The 24,410-nt window shown below is 35.1% G+C and overlaps 2 long non-coding RNA genes across 2 annotated transcripts; both read right to left on the bottom strand.

Moving 5' to 3' along the window:
* Window positions 1–8,503: 8,503 nt before the first annotated feature.
* LOC126815502 (uncharacterized) lies at window positions 8,504–13,781 on the bottom strand. Its single transcript, XR_007677943.2, has 6 exons — window positions 13,691–13,781; window positions 12,344–12,426; window positions 11,115–11,239; window positions 10,414–10,566; window positions 9,146–9,231; window positions 8,504–8,595 (listed from the first exon to the last, which is right to left on the bottom strand). It is a non-coding gene; the product is annotated as an uncharacterized LOC126815502 (long non-coding RNA).
* A 4,542-nt stretch (window positions 13,782–18,323) lies between these two features.
* On the bottom strand, window positions 18,324–24,050 carry LOC126815271 (uncharacterized). Its single transcript, XR_007677852.2, has 6 exons — window positions 23,906–24,050; window positions 23,070–23,136; window positions 21,277–21,422; window positions 19,356–19,505; window positions 18,901–18,938; window positions 18,324–18,478 (listed from the first exon to the last, which is right to left on the bottom strand). It is a non-coding gene; the product is annotated as an uncharacterized LOC126815271 (long non-coding RNA).
* Window positions 24,051–24,410: the final 360 nt, after the last annotated feature.

Here is a 24,410-nt window from a genome sequence, read left to right as displayed (position 1 = left end):
ATCATTGAATGAATTGTATATATCTGGTAAAAAAGCCGTGGGCACACAAAAATACGAATCACTGCCAGCGAGAAATCGTAGATTTTCATCTGTTGCAAATATATACATATTTATGTCTGAAAAAAGCAGGAACCGGTCACCATTAGCTGTTTGGTATGATTCTGTAAGTTCTATGTCCTGGCGTTCTTTAGGTAATGTTGGTAACATTTTTGATCGTGAGCGGTATAAGGCGGAATGTATAACTTCAGTAACTTCCTCAGTTCGTAGACCTGAAACAATATAAACAAATAGACATATAGAACTTACTCAATAGAAATAATATCAAAACATTTTATTTTCAGTTTGGAAATAAGGTTCAAGATTAAATGGCACAAGTTACTTACTAGTTATTTGTTCTTGATAAATACTTGGCATTGGTCTGTGGTCAGTTTTTACCAAATCCATCATGGATGACAACAACGTATCAACTTTAATCTTTACATTATCTGGTTGATGATTGTGTTCGGATCCATCAGTGGTAAGAACATCATTCTTGTTGTTTACAGTAGCTGGACAAGTTTTTGTTGAACATTTCCAATAGACGGTATTTGGTCTGCTTGACTTTGTACTGAACTTGTAACCATTGTGTATTAAATATCGGCCACCTCGATTATTGGAGATAAAGCGAATATTAACCTGGACGTAATAAATATAATTTCGACACAGATCGACCATCTATTTATATTAATATAGTGAATTGAATTCATGTTTGAAATTATAACGCCGGCATGAACTGTGTTCAAAATGTCATTAATTAGTTGGTTAATAAATTTTATTAAGAGGGATTAAGAGCTTATTAACGCTGAACACTAGTGAACAGTTCTTGGGTGACTACTTTTAAACAGACTATAGTTTTAAGATCAATCAAAGGATTAACAGTCTGCCGGCTAAGTGGGAACACACCTTCAAAGGCTACTAATACGTTGCTTGTTGATGTTCTGACACCCAATATTTTCTTACAAAATGACCAATTGACCTTTTCTATACTATCGGCTTCTGATGTATAATTTAGAACGGGGATCGCGTATGTGTCAAATAATGCTAAACTAGTTAGTATATTAAAATTGTTGTCTTTGACGATTTGCATTAAACTAAAGCAAGCTTTCTGTCCCTGTAGGGCTATAGTTTTTCGGGTAACAGATAATTTACCGTTGTAGTTGAAAACTATACCAAGGTAATTAAAGCTATACTGACTACTTTAACTAAAATATTTCTATAATACCACAATTCATTACACATGATCTTACCACCGTTTCTAAAAACGACGATTTTCGTTTTATTTACATTTGATATTTAAATCGAGACAATTGTCCGAACAGTATTCATCTATACCATTCCACATATTCTGTAAATTACGGTATCGCCTGCATACATTAGTAGACACAAATTTATGTCACCAATACTTATAGGTTCCCTATTACAGCCAAGTAGTTTAGTCTACAAATCGATGACATAGAATGAGAACAAAAGTGGTGAGAGAGACTCCCCTTGTAATAAACCAGAGTTACAGGTAAAGTAATCTGAAAATTCCCCTTTAAATTTGACACACGTAATTAAAGAGTATCGTCTATTTATTTTGGATTGAGATGTGGGAAACCATCCTCACTGTTGGCGTGTTTTTTTTATAACGTCCATGATAAAATCAGACAATAATAGTATAATAGTTTAGGCGTAAATACATTAGGCTGCAGGCTTAGCAATAACCTGGAATAATTACTCGCTTCAAAAACAAGTTCGAGTTTAGCTGCAAGGGATTAATCATACAACTAATAAAAAGTTATTTCGATAATATTCGAGATTTCACACTGATATGTCAGATATGAATACACTAAATTAACTCCAATTCTTCATTTCTGCATTGTTGTTCTGTTCTGTTTAATACTATTTTCTAATATCATTTTAAAAAAAAAATTAAAAATGAACATGAAATGAAATGAGGATTAACGTCTTAAACACACAATTATATTACGTATTTATCGAAAGGAGGAATATTTATTTTGTGCGTTCTTGCATCAACACCGGCATCTTAAAACATGATTTATTCGGTTATTTTTCAAAATTGATTTAATAAAATGGGTTTCTAAGATATTCTCTATATATAACCATTCCAAGATTGTGCTAACTTGAAATTCACATATAAATATTAATAAATATCGAAAAACGAGCTACTTGCTTTTCGGTATTCGTCAATATTCACAATTAAAAAGGAAAATGCAGTTGTATGTGAATCAGTTAGTTTTACAAAATGGATTGAATGAAATGTGTTTGGGAGACATGGTTTGTGCTCAAATTACATCACTACTACGGCAATACTATAACAACGGATAGCATTGTTTTTTGATCTGTTGGATATAAAGATGAATACGAACAAGGACGCCTTGTCTGCGATATCACGCTATTTGGAAGCAAACGTAAACGAATGAAGAACGACTATTTATGCATTAGTGACGATGTCTCGTGACGACTGGAAAAGGTGTCTTAAGGTTGGGGGACAAGACAATAAAAGTAGCTTCGAACCACAGTCGATGTAAATCTACCGAAGATCCGATGTCCCAGACACCGGAATGGACTAAAGACACACAATACAAAAACCGAAATCATGACGATTATCTAAATGACTCACTCACAAAAATTGTCATACTATACGAACGTTACATTTTCACCCCTGTGGGTATCAAATCGATTTGCAATATGAGCTAAATATTTTTGATTGGTTTGACGAAAGTTATGTCACCAATACTTCAACATATGTTAAAACTGGATCCTGTTTTTAAAACATAGATGTAACATATTTTAATCCAATTAGATTTGACAGAGTCTAATACGGTGTGGCGTGTTGAATTTGACCCAAGTATGCACAGGAGAAAGTTAACATCGTTATCGACGCCGTGTGCAATTTGCCTTAGATTGTCTTACGGTCAAATAAGTGTATAACTTATACGGTTACCTGGATTTACAGTACATGTACAAACATCGTAACGTATCAAGAATCCATGAGCAATTTGCATGTATATTTGAGCCAAGAATCTATAAGAGTTTTTTCTGACTAGTTTCTTTTATTTTATATAGGCCTACCGAACACATCAGAGAGACTTATCTTCATTCATTATCACAACTGTCATGTTGTATTATTAGTTAATTATCTATCATAAATATATAGATCGAACACTTTAATGAACTAATTAGTAAATCAGAGCCTATCCAATACCGACAAAAGTAGATATAGTTTTTTGTTATGTAAACAGTTTTTGGATGTATACAAGTGCCCGGGATAAATCCCAAACCGGAGGCAAACTCGCCACGCCACACAGGGGCTACAAAATTGGAGTTTTAAAACGGGTAATATAAAGATAATCATTTCAGTACAGTTAAATATATCGGTTTAAAGCGGTCTTGTGATTAATGTTATCTATTATAATGTCGCGGATTTTCGGCTTACCCTTAAATCTTGATAAGCAAGAGTTCCACTTTGGATAGTCGGCTTTATTCTGGCAAATGATTTAGTTTTAAATTACTTCCCACATTAACAATTGTAACACTTAGAAGAGCTTCACCCGAAATCTTCATCTATTAATTCTTTATGAGTGCATGTACTCGTTAGGCTCTTAATAATACCAAAGAAAAATATACATGTTAAATTGGAATGTTAATGTGCAATAAATTACCCCTTTTTTCATATTACTGTTATTATAAAATTTATGATTACTTTAATTTTTTCTTTATGAAAACACGAATCATACAATTTCTCTAAAGCTTATTCAACTTGAAGGCCTATGTTGTAATTTGTAGTAGACTTTGTTGATTATATTTACTTTGTTGAAATATCTTATGCATAATACAATTTTCGATCACAATCCATAGCAGCATTGGTAACGGAGACTTGCAAGCTGGCACTTAGCTGACTAGTTAGCATGCAAGCGCATGCCCCGTTCACATATTCAAGTTGAAAGCAGATAATAGTTTGATACTAAATCGTTGTGGAATTAAGGTGTTGGGTCATTCCATGTCAAGTGCACCAAATTTCGGAAAGTTGGGAACATGACCCCCTCCAAAAAATTATAAAAAATATATGTTATAGTACATGGACTTAAGCTAACAAATCCAAAATTATACGTCTCTAGACCGAACATTCGCTGAGATATGGCCATTTGAAATTAGGGTACTGAAACGGATCATAAATTCAGAATTTTTTTTTCAGGTTTTCAGGCGCTTTAAACTCACATTTCTAATAGGAGTAGAACTCTTTAACTTTGTAATCTAAGACAACTTTTGTTGTAGATTATGAATTAGCATCACACGCAATGTGCGATTCACACAGTTCGTACCACCAGGTGGCAAAATGTGGAACAAATAAATAATTCACTTTTATTTTCAGGATTTCCACAGCCTCTGGCAAAGTCATTATTGTATACACGAACTCCAAAATTGGCATAGTTAATGTCAGTTTGTGTTTTATCAATTTACAAAAGATTCTAAGTCGATGGAATATATACTTTTCCAAATATTCAGTCTTGTTATTCAATGCACACTGAAAACGTACAAAATATACACATTTTCACCTTCAATTTTGGCCATGTGGGACAGAGGTCAAAATTCTGAAAAAGTTTGATAATGAGACTTCAATTACCCTACTATAACATACATTAAAGTCCATCTTGTGTATTTGATGGTTTATATTTTTAATTGACACTTGAATTCTGATGCGGTGATGAGGTTTTAATGGCTGTTATAAAAATTGTTGACTTTTCACTTTGATTTTAAAATTACGTCTAAATGACCTATACCCCTCAAATGTGTCTATATAGAGTAAATATGTAATCATTTTGATCTACATTGTATTGTTCGAATTTATATTTGACCTCCCAAATGAGAAAAAATGGTTATTCCACTTTACAAATTGGAATATTGGACTTTGACAATCAGATTAAAATTACTTCTGAAAGAGAGAGAGAAATGGGGTTTAACGTCCACTCGACACAAACTAGGTCATTTCGGGACTAACATATGTTTTTTAATTTTATTTACATATTTCGCTTGCGCGTAGGGGTCTTTAGCAGTGGGAGGAAACCGGAGGACCCGGAGAAAACCCACGAGGTTGGACAGGCGACCCTACTCCTTGTCACGTACAACCGGGGATTCGAAACCACGCCAGTCGACTCAATGACAGGCTTTATGATACAGCGCGCGCACGCTAACCATTCAGCCATCCCCCCTACTTCTGAAAGACTTAGGCATTTATCATTTTAGAGCAACTTATAATGTAGAATAAGAATACAGACACATTTTGGTTACAGGGAGTATCGTTTTAATTTAATTTTGCTTTCAAAAACAGGGGAAAACTTGTGTTGTCTGCTTAGAAAGTTGTAGTACAGTAATGTTGTTACACGATCACTGAACAACTGAAAACTACAGACCGCAATTCCTAACGCACGGTCTTGAAACTTTGCATACGTATTCCTTACACCCTAAGGATGTTTCCTATTGTTTGTGGTGCATGCCCAACCCAGGCCAGAGCCACACCCATTTTTTCTTTGTGTGTCTGTGTGTTTTGCCTACAGGCCGCAATTCTTAATGGATCGTCTTGAAAACTATTCATATATATTCCTTATATCCAAAGGATGACTGTTATTATTTTTGGTGCATGCTCGACCCCCAGGAGCACAGCAACACCAGGTTTTTGTGTTATCGTCCACAGACTGCAATTCTGAGTTTTTGGTGCATGACCGACCCCTGTCACGTTCCAGGATGATCCATTCAGAATTGCGGCCCCTAGGCGATAAACATAAAAAAAGGGCGTTGCTGTGCTCCCCCGGGGTGGGGGGTCGGGCATGCACAAAAAACAATAGCGGTCATCCTAAAGGTATAAGGAATAAGTATGAAAAGTTTTCAAGATGATCAAAACACACAGACACACAAAGAAAAATTAAGCGTAGCTCTGTCCCTGGGCGTTGGTCATGCACAAAAAACAATAGCAACCATTCTTGGGGTATAAGGAATAAGTATGCACAACTTCAAGACAATCACTGGGGTCAGGCACGCACCAAATACAATAGCGAACATCCTTAGGGTAGAAGAAAAAATTAGTATACATAGTTTCAAGACGAAGCGTTAAGAATTGCGGCCTGTAGTTTTGAGGCGTCTAGTGATAGTAAAACTATATAAGTACTTCAACTTTCTAAGCAAACAAAAGGAGTTTTCAGCTGTTTTAAAGCAAAACTAAATTGAAACGATACTTCCTGGATCCCCAAAGAGTCCTTATTCTTATTCTATGCTAAGAATTGGTCTAAAATGACAAATTTGAGGGACCTAAGTCTTTCAGAAATAATTTTAATCTCATCAAAACCCATTATTCCAATTCTTGAAGCGTATTAACCATTTTGTTCTCATTCTGGACGCAAAATAAAATTAGAACAATACAATGTACATATTTGTAATTACGCAAAAAAGTCACCCTAAATAGACAGGTTTGAAGAGTATAGGTCATTTAGAACTTATTTTAAAATCAACGTGAAAAGTCAACAATTTTTAAAACAGCCATTAAAAAAATAAAAGCCATCAAATACATAAGATGGACTTTAATGTATGTTATAGTAGGGTAATTCAAGTTTTATTATCAAACTTATTCAGAATTTTAACCTCTGTCCCACATGGCCAAGATTGAAGGTGAAAATGGGTATATTTTGTACGTTTTCAGCGTGCATTGAATACCGAGACTGAATATTTGGAAACGTATTTATTCCATCGATATGATATAAGATCAACTGACATTAACTATGCCAATTTTGGAGTTCGTGTATACAATAGTGACTTTTCCAGAGGCTGTGGAAATCCTTAAAAAAAAAGTGAATAGTTAATTTCATTTGTTCCACATTTTGCCACCTGGTGGCGCGAACAGTATGCATTGGACAATGAGTGTGATGCTAAATTTATAATCTACATCAAAAGTTGTCGTAGATTACAAAGTTAGAGAGTTCTACTCCTATTAGAAATGTGAGTTTAAAGCATCCGAAAACCTGAAAAAAAATTCTGAATTTATGATCCTTTTCAGTACCCTGATTTTAAATGGCCATATCTCAGCGAGTTTCCAACCTAGAGAGGTAAAATTTCGGATTTCTTAGTTTAAGGCAATATACTATAACATTGGAGGGGGTCCATGTTCCCACCATTGGTCCAGTTGATATGGAATGATTTGAAATGAATTGGAATGGGGTTTAACGTCCTACTTTTCTACATTGTGTCAAACAGTATTTCGTTGGTTGAGCTACCATAACCACTTGTCCTGTTTAGGTTTGATAGAGAAATGATCATCGGGAAAGTAGCTGTGTTGCTTCGGATTATGGAGGTACTCGATTGAACGTTCCGGAGTTAAATTCTTTCAATTCCAAAAATAGTGTTAATAGAGTGAAAAGGAAAATTTCGGAGTACAACGCATGTGCCGACTGCATGAAAAAAATATCCCAACCAATTATGACAGCTGAAACATATTTGTTACTTAAAATACTCAATCATCACTCATACCACATCAGCTGTCTGGACTGGCAGAACTGTGACATGGCCGAATTCCGTATCAGTTGATTGGAATACTGTCAATTCGGGACGTTCCGGACTGACAATCGAGCACCCCCTTCTTTAGAAACAATTAAAATACAGATGTGACGCCACCCTTTGATGTTGGCATACCATTATTTCCAATAATGTACGGGCAACTTGCCAATCGTACATTATCTATACATGTACTAGATGAAATATTGGACTCGCGTGACGTATTTTATTGAAAAGCACGTACGGGATATTGTCTATATTTTAAGTTGTTTAATGGTCTCGAGCTAAAGAAATTGCGTAAAACAACACTCGGCTAAGGCCTTGTGCATTATCAATATATTACTTAATGTCTTCGCTCTCGACCATCAAACCTTACTTAAGGAACAAGGGGAATAACTCTCCTTATTCAAAGCAAATAAACTATTTTCTTGATTTGAACACATTCTAGGAATCGGATCTTATTGGATTTTTAAAACCCCGTTTATTGGCCCTTTTACCCTTTTTTTTACCAGCCACAGAATTCCACAAATTTAAACTGTCGCGTATTTTTTTTTACCAGCCACAGAATTCCAGAAATTTAAACTGTCCCGTATTTACAAGTTTTTGACGACATGGGGACAATAACGCTGTGTAAACTAGTTGTACGTCTCTGAATTCCGATACGGTTTCTCCTTAAAGGACTATGCTTACTATCCAGCACGTATTAAAAACATTAAATCTGAAACACTTTGACGTGTAGAATTTTCAAAGTTATCGGTGAAAGGGGTAGCAATTTGACGAATTTCGACAGTCTTCCGCCTTTTGACTATCTGGGTTTCAAAAATGACAAAACTGTGCAGCAGATGAATGGATCCACGGACAAGTGTGACGACTGTATACTCTCAATTGAAAATGTGAATAGGCCGTTTTTAGAACTTGATTTATTTATCTGTTAAATCAATTAAATAAACATTGACCGGATAATCACCAACTGCCTGGTCCGTCATATCTTTGTTGCACCATCGCAAATAATGTCTGAAAGGCAAAACAGGTTTTTTTTTTCAATTTAAAACAATGTAATTATAGAGCTAAACTAAACAAATTGCGCAAACTTAAATTTACAAGGGGTAATACTTCCATTTTCTGGAACAGCTGAATCCACTGAAGTTACTTTGAACCGTTTTCTGGGAAGTGCGACGTATTTTAGCACCGGTTTGTCATTTTGCATTTATGGGCTTTGAATTTGAATACCTTTCATTGTGGATGGTAATATATCTCATTGCCCTGTATGGTCGATAGTACTATACCTGCTTCCTTTTGTAGGAAATGAAATGGGAGTTGACGTTCCACTTATCTGCACCGTCCAGGATAATAAAGACTGGCATACATCATGTACTGTGCTATGAAGGAAAGTTTGCCTAGGCAGCGTCGATCTACCTACTCTTCGTCGCATTTCAACTGTCAGGGGTTCTTTTTAGGGCACCCGACCCTGTACACGTGGCTTTGTTTTTCTGTCCCAGCCGAACGACTAGACACTGTTCCTTTCCAGGCCCTCCGTCCTACACCACTGACAAAGTTATCTTACCTTATATTTTCTGTCTAATTCTCTTGCACGAGTATCCAGACGTCGTAAACCCACTGCCAAAACTGAACGATCGAGCTCCCCAGATGCTGTAAATATAAATATCGTACTCGTTGATCGTCCGATTATTAAAGGTTATAATAAATAGTATTTGATAAATCACAAGGCTTGATATGGCCTGTTTTCGTTAACAAAATATATTTTCATAATAGAAACTTTGTCCGTGTAAATTTAGCCTCCGAAAGAGGGGCCCGGTGATAATAACATTACGGCGATATAATATTTTTCGTTTATATACGTTTTCCTTACTTGACAGGTTTTCTGTAGATAGGGCATTTTAGAATGTTTAGGGCATACCACATCGAGTTTTAGTTCTTCGGAATTTCAGCTAATAAAAAGAAGCAAACGAGCCACAACAAATAATTAAATTTTGAAAAACATCGGACAGTCTTGTACGCACTGAACTATGCTTTCAAACCAAACATTAATATTATGCCATCTGTTGAATCATATACCCAACTAAGAAATACATCATACAAATTCAAATTTAAACTTTTAGTAAATCAAACACAATGGAAGTGACTCCTTTGTCATTTGATAGAATAACAAGCAAAACCAAAAAACGATATCAGAACCTTTAATTCTTAAAACAATAAAGGGAGAATTATTGTAATGCGGGTACTTGGTATCGAAACCAACATACAACTAGTTTGTTGGTTATTCCTGAAGCCAACACTGATTTATTCAGCAAAACTGCGCCAAAGTTTACTATAAACTGGATTTGCTTATTAAATTTAGTTGCCATAATAGACGCCCAAACATTTGCTCGTTGTCCGTATATTTTCGTTTCGTATTCCCATTCGCCGATATTAAAAATGGCAGTATTATTTAAAAAAAGGTCGCCACGAACGCGACATAAAGGGTGCGAACACACAACACCCAAAATTTTACAGAAAATAAGCAAATTACAATAAGCAAAATTATGCACGACAAGTCCGACGAACGAGAAATCAAATGGGTTTGGCCTTTTTTTTATGAAATATTGTATACCTTTAAGATTTCGTTTGATTCTTAAGATGTGAACTTTGGTTGGGGTCGATTGATTAAAATCATTTCTGAAACAATTTGCATTACGATAAGACTTCTTTACATTGCAAGTCGTCTGAATGTGTAAATTCGACGGGAATGAAACTGAAACCTGCTGAATGCATTTATCTGTTTTCGTAGGCTCCATGAGGAGGGTTGCAAAAAACGTGTGGTTGGGGTCTTACCACCAAATCGTGATGCTATTACATCGTCGCCTGTGAGGAAGCGATCGTTATTCCTGTCCAGCATATCGAAACCATAACTGGCCAACATCTTTGGATAACAGAAAACATGGACCAATCTGTTGACAAATTCTGCTCTCGATGTTTTACCATCCTCTAAAAATTGGAAACCAAAATATAGCGCATCCAAGAATTAAAACCATCTGAACCAACAGTTTAAAGAAGAAAAAAATAAACGTTTGTTTTAATTCTCTTATGCTAGGTTCCCACTATCACGATTCGTGCTACATTTGAAATCGTGGTTGTAATAGTGTAGTAATCGTGGTGATCCTATCAGGTCTTATCATATATTGAGGTCATTCGTAGCAACCGTGTTGATCACATCGAAACGTAACTAGACGAGAGAGAGAGAGAGAGAGAGAGAGAGAGACAGTGAGTAACATAATATGGTAAATATTTATTTCATTAATTTGCATGCACAGAGGCGTCTTTTACAGTCGGAGGAAACCCTTTAGTCTTTGAAAATCCTCGAGGATCATGAAGGTGCCCGTCAAACCCTTTGACCAATATAAAACATATCTTTAAGCGCATAGTCAAGGGAACATTTCACCGTTAATTAGAAACTTTGGGTCACATAATAAGCATAAATACAAAAAAGACAAACCAATGTAATTCTTGATTAAGAAAAAAAACCTGGGCCTTACTGGATGAATCGCCGAGCAGGACACTGTTTCTGTCTTCAGTCAGGGTTATTTTACCATCGTTATTTACATCAACAGCAGATAAAACAGCATTCACATCCAGATAGCTTCCATGAAACGCCCTCGAACTGTCAATGTAATTGATAGATGCAAAGCACACTGTTTTATAAATGAAACGAAAATAATCTATAGGACATAGTTCTACACACGAGGATTTTATTGGAAGATAAACAGTTAAATGAACAAAGTTAATATTTTCCATAATATTCGAAATTAAAAACACGAATTAGAATTCTATATTGATCAATTTCAATCAATATTGATGTTCTTATCTTGCCGTGAAACAATAGTGTTATAATATCCAATATTTTAGAAACAATTAACAATTTTAATTAGTACACGAGTCGTGTACCCTATGGTTTCGGGTGCCATTTTGTAATGAACAAATAAAAACACAGAATGTGGAAGTAATTAGTAAAGGATGATTCACAAACGACAAAATAATAATTTAAAAATCGTGTAGAATGCACTAAGCAGGCGTAAACGACTGCCGTTCAATTTGAACTGTTCACGTATTTCACCGAACATAATTGATTAGAAATCTCAATATTTTTTTTTTTATTACAAAAAGTGAATATAAATCACTTTACATACATTCATCATAGTACATTAATATGTGCTTTGTAACCTCTTTGTCTATTTCAATACACCCTTTAATCCATGGGAGGCTTTGTATCTTGTATTATGTCTATCAATTGGGAGCCACGGTGGCTATGTGGGTAAGACGCTGATTTGCTAGTCTGGAGGTCGCGTGTTCGATCACTGCATTGGCTTAGAAAGTTCATCGGGGTTTTCCGACGTGATTTCCCCTTGCAGGGCGGTGGGCCTGACAATGCCAGTTGTCTAGTCGTTCGGGTGGTACCAAAAAACCGAGGTCCCGCGTATACATTGGCGTTCACTAAAGATCCATCGGGAATTGGAATTCGATATAAGAGTTGGCCATAGTGCCGCTGCCGAGGCAAAATTTCCCTCATAGCACACTGTATGGCTTATGCCCGTCTTCATTAGCCCAGTATAGGATCAGAACAGTAGTGCGTTAAACACCATTTCATTTCATTTCTATCAACTGAACAAAAATAAATGAAATTCAGACGAACACGTCCAGGCATAATTTTTAACATCTTTTCATAAAAACTTATCAAGGCTATTTCCAAGTTTTAAAAAAGACTTACTTGCAATTTGACCCATTACCAAGTGACGTCATCATCACCAGACATACAACCAAAGATATTACTCTATTCATCGTAATGATCTGCTGTAATTGAAATAATGTATCATCTATTTATATGTGAATACAAATAGTTTTGTGATCTAAACTAGATATAACAACGAGTTTAGTACACGGTTGCTTACTCTATTCAGAAAACCAAATACTTCGTTTGGTCTGAATTAGCTAGGCCGTATATGAACTCTTCAAATGGCATTCCAGGCATATGCGTTTTAGAAGATGAAAGACTAGTTTAACTTTGATTTCTGAAGTAGAAGCTCCATTGTAGAAGTTAAAATCTGTTACAAAGGCATATAGTCCAATCTATCAGTCCTATAAAACCTTACGGCCAGCCCCCGGATCCATTCACTTATTTTGAATTGTTCGTTTGTTTGTGATTTCTGCGTGTTGTATCTTGTCCGTATAATTATGTAAATTATATGTGGTGCAGTCCCCCTGCACTTACTACATGTATCATAGACTCTAAGTTTTTACTTCTTCACCATCTATATCATTAGATTACGCAGAAATTAATTAAATCGAATGCCACAGGGAAGCTATATAAATGATAAATACTTATAAATCCAGCAACTAAATGCATTTGAAAGATTTAAAGATTTTGTAACTTACAGATTAAAAATGAATGCTTGTAATGAGGTTTATTAGTCCTACTTTTCGGCTCCAACCGGGTTAATGAAGAATAGGCTACACGAAACCTCGGTTATCTCGTCCGATCGGAACGGCTAGACAGAGTTTCTTGCCAGGCCCTCCGACAAGGGGAAGCCACATCGGAAATTCTGAGGTACTTTCGCGGACATTATCGGTATCAAATCCGGATCTCCAGGTTAGCGAGGCAGTGCCGTACTCACTGCTGGTCCCGACTTCAGATTAAAATATCACCTCGTCTTTTATGTGCAGGATAAAGCACGAGACTGGGGTTATTGCTGGGGGAAGAAAGACTGAGGAAAATAACCAGAGAAAGGAAAAACCGAGGCCGATGAGGTTTTTCTTTCGAGGTTTTTTTCTAAAGTCTTTTTCCCCCAGCGTAACCGAAGTCGAGGACTTTATCTTGCTTATAAACCGTCTATTTTTACATGTACGTAAAATGATAATATCTCAGAATTTCAGTAAGAAAAACCTTATTTCATTTTTTCTAATGAAAAATAAAAACTAAGTTTACAAATGAAATAAAAATGACTATTAAAGAACATAGAAGGTACATCTTCCGCCAAATGCACATTTATTAATTAAATAAAACGCTTCGTAATTAAACTCTTAAATCAAATTAATCTTCCAAGTTGAATTATCTTACCTTTTATAAAATACAGCGAATAGTTCTTATTTGGTGTAGATTTTGTTTGAATGAATAGATGTGCCGTGTAGCGTAATGTATATTCAAACAATATGCTAATATTGACCTAAACCACGGTTAGTCATCAGTCTTACTTTTCTATTATATACAACTGAATACAAGATATTACTCAGCATAATCTCCACCAACCAGGTTAATGAAGACGGACATACACTATGCTTTGTGATATAAGAGAAATCTTGCCCTGACAGCGGCGTTTCTGATTTCTCTTGTATACATGAAACCACGTTGTTTCGTACCGCCCGAACAACTAAATGATGTTCCTAACCGAGGTATATTTTGTTGGAATAATTTCTTTGTCCACTGTGGTCTTTAGAGGTGCGGTGTAGGAGGCGGACTGGAGGAAAAAACCCCGACGGTGTTAAGATCGGAATGACCTGGATGGGTGGTGTTGTCCTTGACTATTATGAATTATGAATCTGAAGCTGTCTCTTTTTTGGTCTGTGTATTTTGTTGGGTGGGGTTTCTGTTCACCTTGACACGAATGACTAGACTTTTTAACCATCTATTTTGGAGAAGCATGTCATTATGTGTCATCGACTAGTTTAAATCGCTATTGAAGAGTGTAAGTCATTATTTTGTTAAAGGTTTTGTAAGGGTTAAACAGTTTTCCTGTTACACTCATCTGGGCATGAATAATAAAACTTGTGAAATAATTCATAACACGTAAAGCCATTTAGAGTGGACGAATTCATGATAAAAATTCTAACCTCTAGAGGGTCCACCACCTTAGCGTTAAATACTTTTACACTATTTACGTACGTGGAACGGTCATTTTGTAGGGCAGTTTCGGTCCGTTTTTCAATAATTTCGAACTCAACCGTCATTGTGGTGTAATGGTGAAATATGTGAACGGTTTTTAAAATCATATGTGACCTCTAGAGGGTCCACAAGCTAAGAAGGCGATTTTTCGTACAATCAGGGGCCATAATCAAGAAATTACAGCCCGATATGCGCGAATATCGAACGTAATCGAGATCTTTGGGTTATAAATGGGCATTTTGTTTCAATAAAATCGGATAAAAATTGTGACCTGTAAAGCTAAAAACGTGATTTTTCGTACTCGAAGTTACGGTCCGATACAATATTAATTATGATAGAATATACTTTGCTTAATCTAGCTGCAAATAATTATAGAATAAGATTGTCATCCGCACTGTGAAGGAATAATCCTTGATCTCTGTTCATCGTTGGTTTGAGTCTTCGTATCTGAATGGCTTCACATGGTCGGCGTGTCCTCTTCTTGACAATATTCATGCACAGCGGAGCAGTCGGGATTCTGGGTTTAGCCGTACTAGCCGACATCAAACAGCTATGGGTTGTACTTTTACATCAATCTTATTGGAGGATTATTTATATAGCTTATATTCACTGCTCTCGGTCGCCACTGACCTTTATGTCGTGGTGCTTACTCCGCGCTAAATTGATTTTTATGTCGAAAAACAAATCGAAATATAATCGGTAGATAATTTCTCGGTTTGGACTCAATCGGATTAAAACGGCCCATTACCAGGTTTTTCCAAACACTTATAGCTGGCGCTGGAACTGGCTTGTTATTCTATTTGAGGGAAGTATATACTGACATTTTGGCTGCGTCAGTCCGGCAATACGTCAGTATGTCCAACCCGATTTTGTTTCCGGGGCATACTTATGGTTCCCGAGCATATCTAAGTATCTGTTAACCAAACCTTGCATGCATATCAAGAAGCTATCATAGTAATTGTGTAGTTAGCAATCTAAAATTCCCAGTTCAAAATTCTTTATGTTTCTGTGAAAACATATTTGATTTATTTTTTGGTCAGCAATTATTCCAGAGAACAATTATGGAACTGAGCATACAAAATTCCGTTCTTTAAATATATTTATGAAAGGAAATCGCCCCATCCATCAGATTACTGTAAATTAAAGATTGAAAAACCCTCGACCGTTTCAGAAACTGTTCACTTTCAATGAGCAAGCTAAGTCCACAGTTGAATGTGGAATGGTCCAGCTGATGTTCGATTGGAATATGTGATGTGTTACAAATGGTACTCCATAGAAAAGAATTTGCCATACAAAAATTGTATTTAGGTAACAAATTCTATACCAAACCTTCAATATGCTTATTATTCGAAAATGAATAATAATCCATCCAAAATTTAGAAACGAGCTTTTATGTAAACATTTACTAACACTTGGCAAAGATAGCCATGATAGCTTTGATTTTGACAGTTCTGTTTTGACCGATTTATGAAACGCTCCATATGAATAATGTTGGTATTAAAAAATGTCCCATTTCTTACAAATGAGGCCAATAGTCTATAATATTACGATTTAACACCTGATTTATCGATAATTCTGCTATCTTTATTTACCTGGCTGTGTCAATTTACCGCTTATCGGAAGTGCTGATTACGACAATAAGTTCATGAATAACTTATTTTGTAATATTACCAAATCACGTAAATGGCACCTCATTTGTGTTCAGATATGAATTATATGAATTAATAAATTCCGCAGTTGTTTAAATTAAAAGAATAAAAATTTGTAATTAAATTAACACTTTGCCTATTGAGATTAGCGTAAGTTCAAGTATGTTAGACGTTCGGAGACGAAGGTACAAATCGTTTACATTGTTTACGTTTTTAAAACGGTGAAGTGTTTTATTACTAAACGGAATAAGGCATAATTGTGTATATGGTGGTGTAAATATATCGATATATTGTAAACGCAGTCAGTTTAACGATTATTCGCATAGCTCGTCTAAAGATATGAAGGGTCATTTTTAAGATTGAAAAAAAAATTGCGGACCCCAACACTACATGGAAACAGGAAAACAACTCGAAATTTAAGACTCGATTACTGTGCTACATAGGCCAGAGTATCAATAGAGAGATGATAGCTCCCCCCAACTTTTATCGTTTTGTCTGTAGGTGTAGCGGCGATTGGGCAAGAATGTGATGAAATTGAAATTGATAACACGCGGGTGTGCGAGTTAAAGGGGTATTGACAGTGAAATAGTGTATTGTGAGTAATATAGTTTATTTTGGACTTTTGTATCCAAGGGTCACTATTCTGTGTTGGAAAATAATATGTTCAGCCTTGATGGTGTCGAGACTAGTTTGCAAACAAGATGGTGTCACTTTCCCTTGCCCTTAAAACGTAATGTCTGGGTTTATATTTACAAAGGCCCAGAAACTGCAAGGAGCTAAAATAGCACACACGAAATATTTCAAAGCTTGACAGTTTCTGAAATAATGTTGTTTTTTTGTGTTATATTATGTTAATAGTTGAAGGTTTCCCTTTAATTAGACACTATGAACACATTTTATGTATTTTTTTTTAACTATTCTGTTCTCTCAATGTTTGTTGTGAGCCTTAAGGGTAAAAGTCACAATTATTGATGAGCCATACCCCTAAATTAAGCTCTGATATATTACATTTTATTAAACACACTCCAAATAAGACTTTGTAATGTACATATATTAATAAATGCACATTTCAAATGAGCCAAAACTCCACACAAATGTTTTTTGCTCTCAGTTATATTATTTTTTTTGATGATCAGGATGTGCATTGACGTAGGTTAGCATGTTAAAACAGACAGTGAGGTCTGCGTTTAAACAGCAGCCAACGAGTGATTAAGAGACTTCGATTCCAGACTTTTTTTTACTAAATGTAAGCTATTTAAGACCATCGCATTCACTTACGTAAGGAACAGTAACCCAATGGAGATCGTTTAGATATGGGAGCCATGTTTCTCGATCTAGGTGATCTATGTCCTTGCAGTTTTGAGTTGCACCAGAAGGTAATTGTTGCAATAATCGAGCCACGAAGGAATTAGGACCTGACACCTGAATAACGAGAGAGAGAGAGAGAGGGAGAGAGGGAGAGAGAGAGAGATGGTTTAACGTCCACTCCACACAAACTAGGTCATTTCGAGACTAACCTATGGTTCAATTTTATTTCAATAAATCGAAACAACACCAGTTGACTAAATGACATAGCTTAAGATACAGCGCGCACGCGCTAACCACTTAAGCTGATTCATGATTTAGGCAATTTCGAAATTTAATGAATTTATAAAAAAATTAAAGTATATAACATGTCTTTAATTTTAAATTTCAGTTGCCATATTAAATGCAATGAGTACCACATTGGCTGTTTTAACTTAGATATTTATGACAAATCATGCATTTTTTTCTCGTGTAAACTATATCGAAAACACTTTATATAATTCATTTCAAAATAGAATACTAATGTGCATAGTCATGATCTAAATACAGACACATGTAATAGAAACTTCCATCATAAATTTAAAATAAGCAAACATGGAAAGGCATGTAAGCATTAAGAGGTATTCATACATGTTAATGTTGATTTGGAAACTTAATACACGTACGTAAACACAACATTAACTATGCCCATATAGAAAACAAACCGCCTCGTCTACAAAAGACGCCTTGGGTCAAGTGACCGAATTTTCAAAGCGTAGGCGGGACTTATCTTTAAGTTATAGACTTAGATGTTACCCCCCCCCCCCCCCGTCCCAAGCCTTGACAAATTAAAATAACAACCTCCTTTACTCATAAAATATCTTTATTGTTATTTCAAAAGCAAACATTTACTTTAAAAATAATAATCCATTGGAAGGGAAAAATTACCGAAACTGTCCAGGTTTGGTTCAACTTTTAATTTCCAACAATCTGTTGGTTTATTGTTCCTTTCTTCGCAGTATCGTCTGAATAGCTGCAATAAATATATAGTTTAAGAACAGTATAGAAAACATTTATAAATATATATATGCGTGTAAACCTTTATATATATTATAACCTAAATGAAGAGGGAAATGGTGTTTTAAACAACCGCGCCGAAAACTATACGTAAATATATGTAAGCTTTAAAATTGGTTAATTATACCACCTTAAACAGCAGCACGGAAAACCTCATAAAAATATATGTAAACGTTTATATTAATAAAATTAAAGTCCCGCGTTTGTTGAACTTGCAACGAATTCCACGCGGCCATTTTCAATATCATCTGGTCAATCGCCAAACGGTTAAACCAAGAATATCAAATTTTGACTAAAAGTGTTCAATCCCCCGGCCCCACACACCTGTATTTGGAAAATCTTTTGCCTAAATAAGACGACAACAGTTAAAATACTTACATCAATTTGTCTTTTCCTAAACTTCTCTCCAGTCATAACTGAAATTACAAAAGAAATGATGTACACGTATCTCTCATTGTGAATCTTATTTTGAAATGTTCCCAACAAATACTATTTTCTGGTTTGATTTTAAATAATATTAACAGAGAACCTCAACACTGTGAGGTTTTCACATACAACTGTGGAAAGGAACGGATATTATGGTTAACAACCGGTTTAATTGAGAATGAAAAAATAAGGGAATGTACGGGCCTTTTCTTTTTTTTCTCGTTTTCTCTTATCTAGTGACATTCAATTATTTCTTTTTTTTGAATTGTCAGGTATCCTCTCACTGTCTCACATAACACCTACCCATCTTCAACTGTTTAATATGCAGGAGAATCAGCAAGACGGCGAAAAGTGTTTCATACAGTTACAGGTTTTTGTAATGTAACTTTGCGTTTACAATAACTTACAAAATGGACTTGCATAATCCACGTCTGTCCAGACGCCATCTTTGTTGACATCCAGAAGTTGGTAGAAATATCGAACAAAATCTTCATGAAAGCCGTATCGACATCTCCAGTGAAAAACAGTTTCCCACATATATGTTCGAGTCGTATCTCCTTTAAAGATAACATCATTATACGGTTAGCCAACATTAATTACTATATCTAACCTTAAAGATACATTGTGGGAGATTCTTACAGAGAATTGGCCATTCTTGCTATAACAGTTCAAAGGTAGATGATGAAAGAAGAATATTTTGAAAATTTCAGTCAAATTACTTTATTCAGAACATAGTTATCATCGTTGTAATATTTGACTAGAAATGGTCGTGAAATGTGCCTTCACCGTGGCTGATCGTTTGATTGACAGACGTTCACTCCACCTACATATCTCGATTATCAAGTAAAGTTTTCAATGGCATGCGGAAACGCTCTACATCGGCCTCGCTAAGTACACTCTATCATTTAGCCTCGATCTAACTGACGTATTCTCATCAGGATGCGCCATATTTGAATTAATTGATAAGTGAAATCCTATTTAAATCCGAGCTGTAGCCGAGCCATCCGTGGGTCTACAGAGTTGATTTTGGGCTTGTTGTTTAAATAAAGATCTAATTTATAATTTCTATAACATCTGAAGCCTAAATTAAGACTTGCAATAATCAGATTTTGCTCTTGCATAATGTATGTTTAACCAATCGTATCACCTTTAACGATAACATTATTACAAGATTAACCAGCATCAACAACTCTAACCATAACCCATTCTACTTAATCAAGTCGTATCGCCTTTAAATATAGCATTACTACAAGGTTAACTCATACTAACTGTAACCATAACTCATTCATGTTATGAGTTATATTACCTATACAAAAAACATTAACAGCGGGATTTACTTATTTTTGCAACCATAACCCATTGGCGTGATAAGTTAGATCAATTCAAAACCTTAGCACCTTTAAACTCTTCTAATTATCGAATAACCACGCAATACATGCTCGACTAATAAAATAAACGCTAAATGGTGTTTATCTAATCTCACGATGATCGAATTCGTTTTCCCAACTGTTAAAGATCACCAAAACGCCAATGCATCTTTAAACGTGTGAAACACAACGATACGTCCACGGTTATGAGACGATTATTATCCGTATTTCTATGGATACTGGATCATTCCAATTCGAGTGCATGGACGGTTAAATATGGGTTACCCTATGCCATGTTCGCTTTCGTGGACCCATTCTTGATCATGGTCGCCATATTATATCGACATATAACATACTAATAACCTGAATTTTAAATTATTGTGAAATTAACGCACACTTTTCTGCACCCACCACTAAAATGAATACATGCATATGCTATACAATGTGGTACAAGGAAAAGTTCGCTACGTCAGGCGACTTTCTCTAATTTCAAATACCAAATGTCAATGGTCCTTTTACGTGCCGTGGTATATTTCACTTTAATAATGTTTTTTGTGCCTAGGGGTGGGGAGAGGATAAGGTTGACATTGACAGCTAACTTGTCTCTTTAAGATCAGGATATTTGTTGTACCTTGATGTAAGGGGTTCAGCCCTTCTTGGCTCTCTCAGGTACACATTTTACACCAGCTATATTCAGAGATACACGTCATTCAAATTTATGCGTCATCGTCTAGTTTAAACCTTTATTGAAGAGTGCAAGTCATTGCTCAATAAAAGGGTTAGCTAATTCTTCTGTTACACTCAACTGGACATGTATATAATGATACATGTGACACCATTCATAACACGTGGGTCAGAATTCACGACATAACCCTAGTAATGCGAATAATGTTAACTTATTTCAATTAGGTAACTTCTTACGCATATATGGTAAACCTTTTTTTTCTTTCAATCTACTTACCGTCTTTATCATAGTTAACGAGATTTATATCCAAATCTTTACTTGTTACTTTTCCATCAAAGTTTTTGTCGTTGTCAAAAGCTATTAATTCTGCTCGAGCTCTGAGTGAACTGGGTGGATGGCATCCATATAGAGCATACCAATAACTGTAAAACAAGTACAACACGATGACTAGTAATCACCATCCCGCGCCCTTGCACTTGTTTGGAAGGCATGATGAAAAACGACTTCTTGGAATATCAATGGGACTATTCAAAAGATTCATACTCAGTAGCTGGGCAAGGCACGGTCGCTACTCCCTGTAAGGTTTTCACAACAACCTTTGCCTACCTCAATCTGCTACTCTGTGTTAAACATTAAGCTTATAAATCAGAAAATAAAATACTATAATAGTTTGATGTTTGTACAAAGTTTCAGAACGATGTCTTGAATGGACAATGAAATATGCCCCGGAAATGAAATGGGGACGGAAGGACGGTCATCAGAAATTAAAATAATAGGTAGATGAATGTGAAAGTGTTATAAAGGTATCTTGAACAGTTTCTGGGATATCCTCGAGAATAATAATTATATACCAAAAACTAAATCAAATGATTGTGTAAAAAAATTCAAACATCATTCACAGAAATTTGTTTCCATGGAAACACAAAAATGATCAAATCCGAGAAATCTCTAATTATGAAAAGGCACAAACTACTATCACAGGTTGATGTTTGTACAAAGTTTCATGAAGATATCTTGAATGGTTTATGAGATATGTTCCGGAAACAAAATTGTACACCACAAACTAACTCAAATTTGTTTCCATGGAAACACAAAAAATATAAATCCCAGACATCCCTAAATAGCAAAAGGCACAACTACTGTAATTAAATGATGTGTTTGCAAAGTTTTATGAACGGTTTATGAGATATGCTCCGGAAACAAAATTATACACCAAAAACTAAATTAAAATTGTTTCTATGGAAACACAAAAATGATCAAATCCAAGAAATTTCTAATTAGCAAAAGGCACAACTACTATCACAGATTGATGTTGGTACAAAGTTTCATGGAGATATCTTGAATGGTTTATGAGATATGCTCCGGAATCAAAACTGTACACCAAAAACTAAGTGAAATTTGTTTCCACGGAGACAATATTATACACAATATAGCATAAAATAACTGTAAAACAAATACATATACATAGAGCATTCAAATAACGGTCAAACACGTATACATAGCGCGTACAGCCCACCCTAAGCCAAAACTACTGCAAATATATATTATTCATTAAATAACTAATCCCAATATTTATGCCAACAATCTCCTATTTAAGTTTACATTATGACATTACTGACACTTAAAAGTCACTGATTACGGAAGTCGAATTTAATATTTTAGCAACATTAATGTAAATCATTTTGATTTATACTCTGGTTTTAAGGTAAACAGAATCCTGGGGCCTGTTTCCCGTAATTTTAACTAAGATAAAATCCAAATTTTAGTAATTTGATTGGATAATATTAGATTGATTTTAGTGCTTAGCCAATCAAAATTGAAGTACATGTATCTACTAAAACTTGGATTTTATCTTTAGCTAAAATTTCGTGGGGTACTTTGCGTTATAGCTGAATAAAACTGTCCATGTAATAAACAAGGTGTGTTAAGACTAGTTACGCTTCATCAAGGGATACTTTGTGATGTTTGAACCAAAACGTTAAAAAACAATATTATTCTACTAACTTTTTGGTTTCTTTTATGAACTAAAGTTGTTGTTTTTAAAAAAAAACAAAACAAAAAACCCTTACTCATTGAGGGCAACAGCTCCAGTGATGACGGCTAACAAAAACCCCAAACGGAACATACTTTATTATACTAAAAAAGAAACAATAAATATCTGGTACATCATAAAATATACAAACGATCACTAAATATGAAATGATGTCGTGAGTTTCATAAAGAGTAAAAGAGAGTACTCATAACCTGCTTCACGTCCGACAACCGCCATTCTCGTTGACTAATTTGGGGGACAGTTTGTACTTGTTTGTGGCATCAGGTCAGTGGATAACAGGCAGTAAATGCATCAGTCTCGAGTGGAGGCTGTGTAGTTATCTGGCAATCCATGTAATTACTTTTGCATAACACCAAACTGAAAATAACCCTAGATTCAACCAATTGCTTGAGACTAATATAGGCTGTAATATTTATGAATATAAGTCGTCTTAAAATGTCTGTATTTAAATATGATCTCTTTGTGGGCTATCTGTAAAATCAACATCTCCCGATGTAAACTGCAAAGTAACTTCAGTAAAATCGAAATTGTAGCACTAACGAGCCTTTAATAAATGTTTGTTGTTGTTAGTCGTGGTGTTTAACGCCCGCTTCCAATGACACTGATATCGCAGACAAACAACAAAATTTTTATTTAAATAATACCTTTGTAACATTAGATATTATTTACTTTTAAGTACACAATATAAAATAACATAATCCATGTAAGATGTTGTTCCCAAACAATTTACATCATTATGTATGACTCAAGTATATCCTTATATTAAATGTCACAATTCATACGACATAATAATATTTATTTCTCAGATATAGTTTTCTATAATGTTTCAATATTTTAAAGCAATAGTTGTACCTTTTTCCGGAGATCTATACCAGTTGAAGTTCTGTGTATATAAATGATATATAACCTTGATTATATTATATCTTCTAGCGATTGCCTGAATCATTGGTATAAATATTACAATACATGAATAGCTTTTATAAACCCCCAAGATACAGTTAGGTCACTGCATTATAATATAAACATTGACTCAAGTAAAACAAATTCCCGCTTGAACCAGTTGTAAAGAAATCTGCTGAATCATTGCACGTCATCCATTATCCGAGGTCGAATTAATTTCTTTAAATAACTAACCAAATGGTTCAATTATTTGATTGTAAGTTTTGGAAACAGTCACAATTATTGTATTAATTACTCAGGCATATTGTATTAAAGGGATTCTTCTGCTAAACCCCAGTAGAATCTAACAACGTCATTTAGAGTATTCTCTTCAACTGACTTGACCTACACTCGGAGCTATTGATTTCTTTGCCCCAGTAAAATGGTTTTAGCTAATTTTGATTGCTCAAATCAGACT

The sequence above is a fragment of the Patella vulgata genome, chromosome 3 (genome assembly GCF_932274485.2).
Source record: "Patella vulgata chromosome 3, xgPatVulg1.2, whole genome shotgun sequence".
In the NCBI taxonomy this organism is placed as follows: Eukaryota; Metazoa; Mollusca; class Gastropoda; family Patellidae; genus Patella; species Patella vulgata.
The sequence above is the reverse complement of the archived record's forward strand: the minus strand, read 5'-3'. Positions and strand labels throughout refer to the sequence as shown.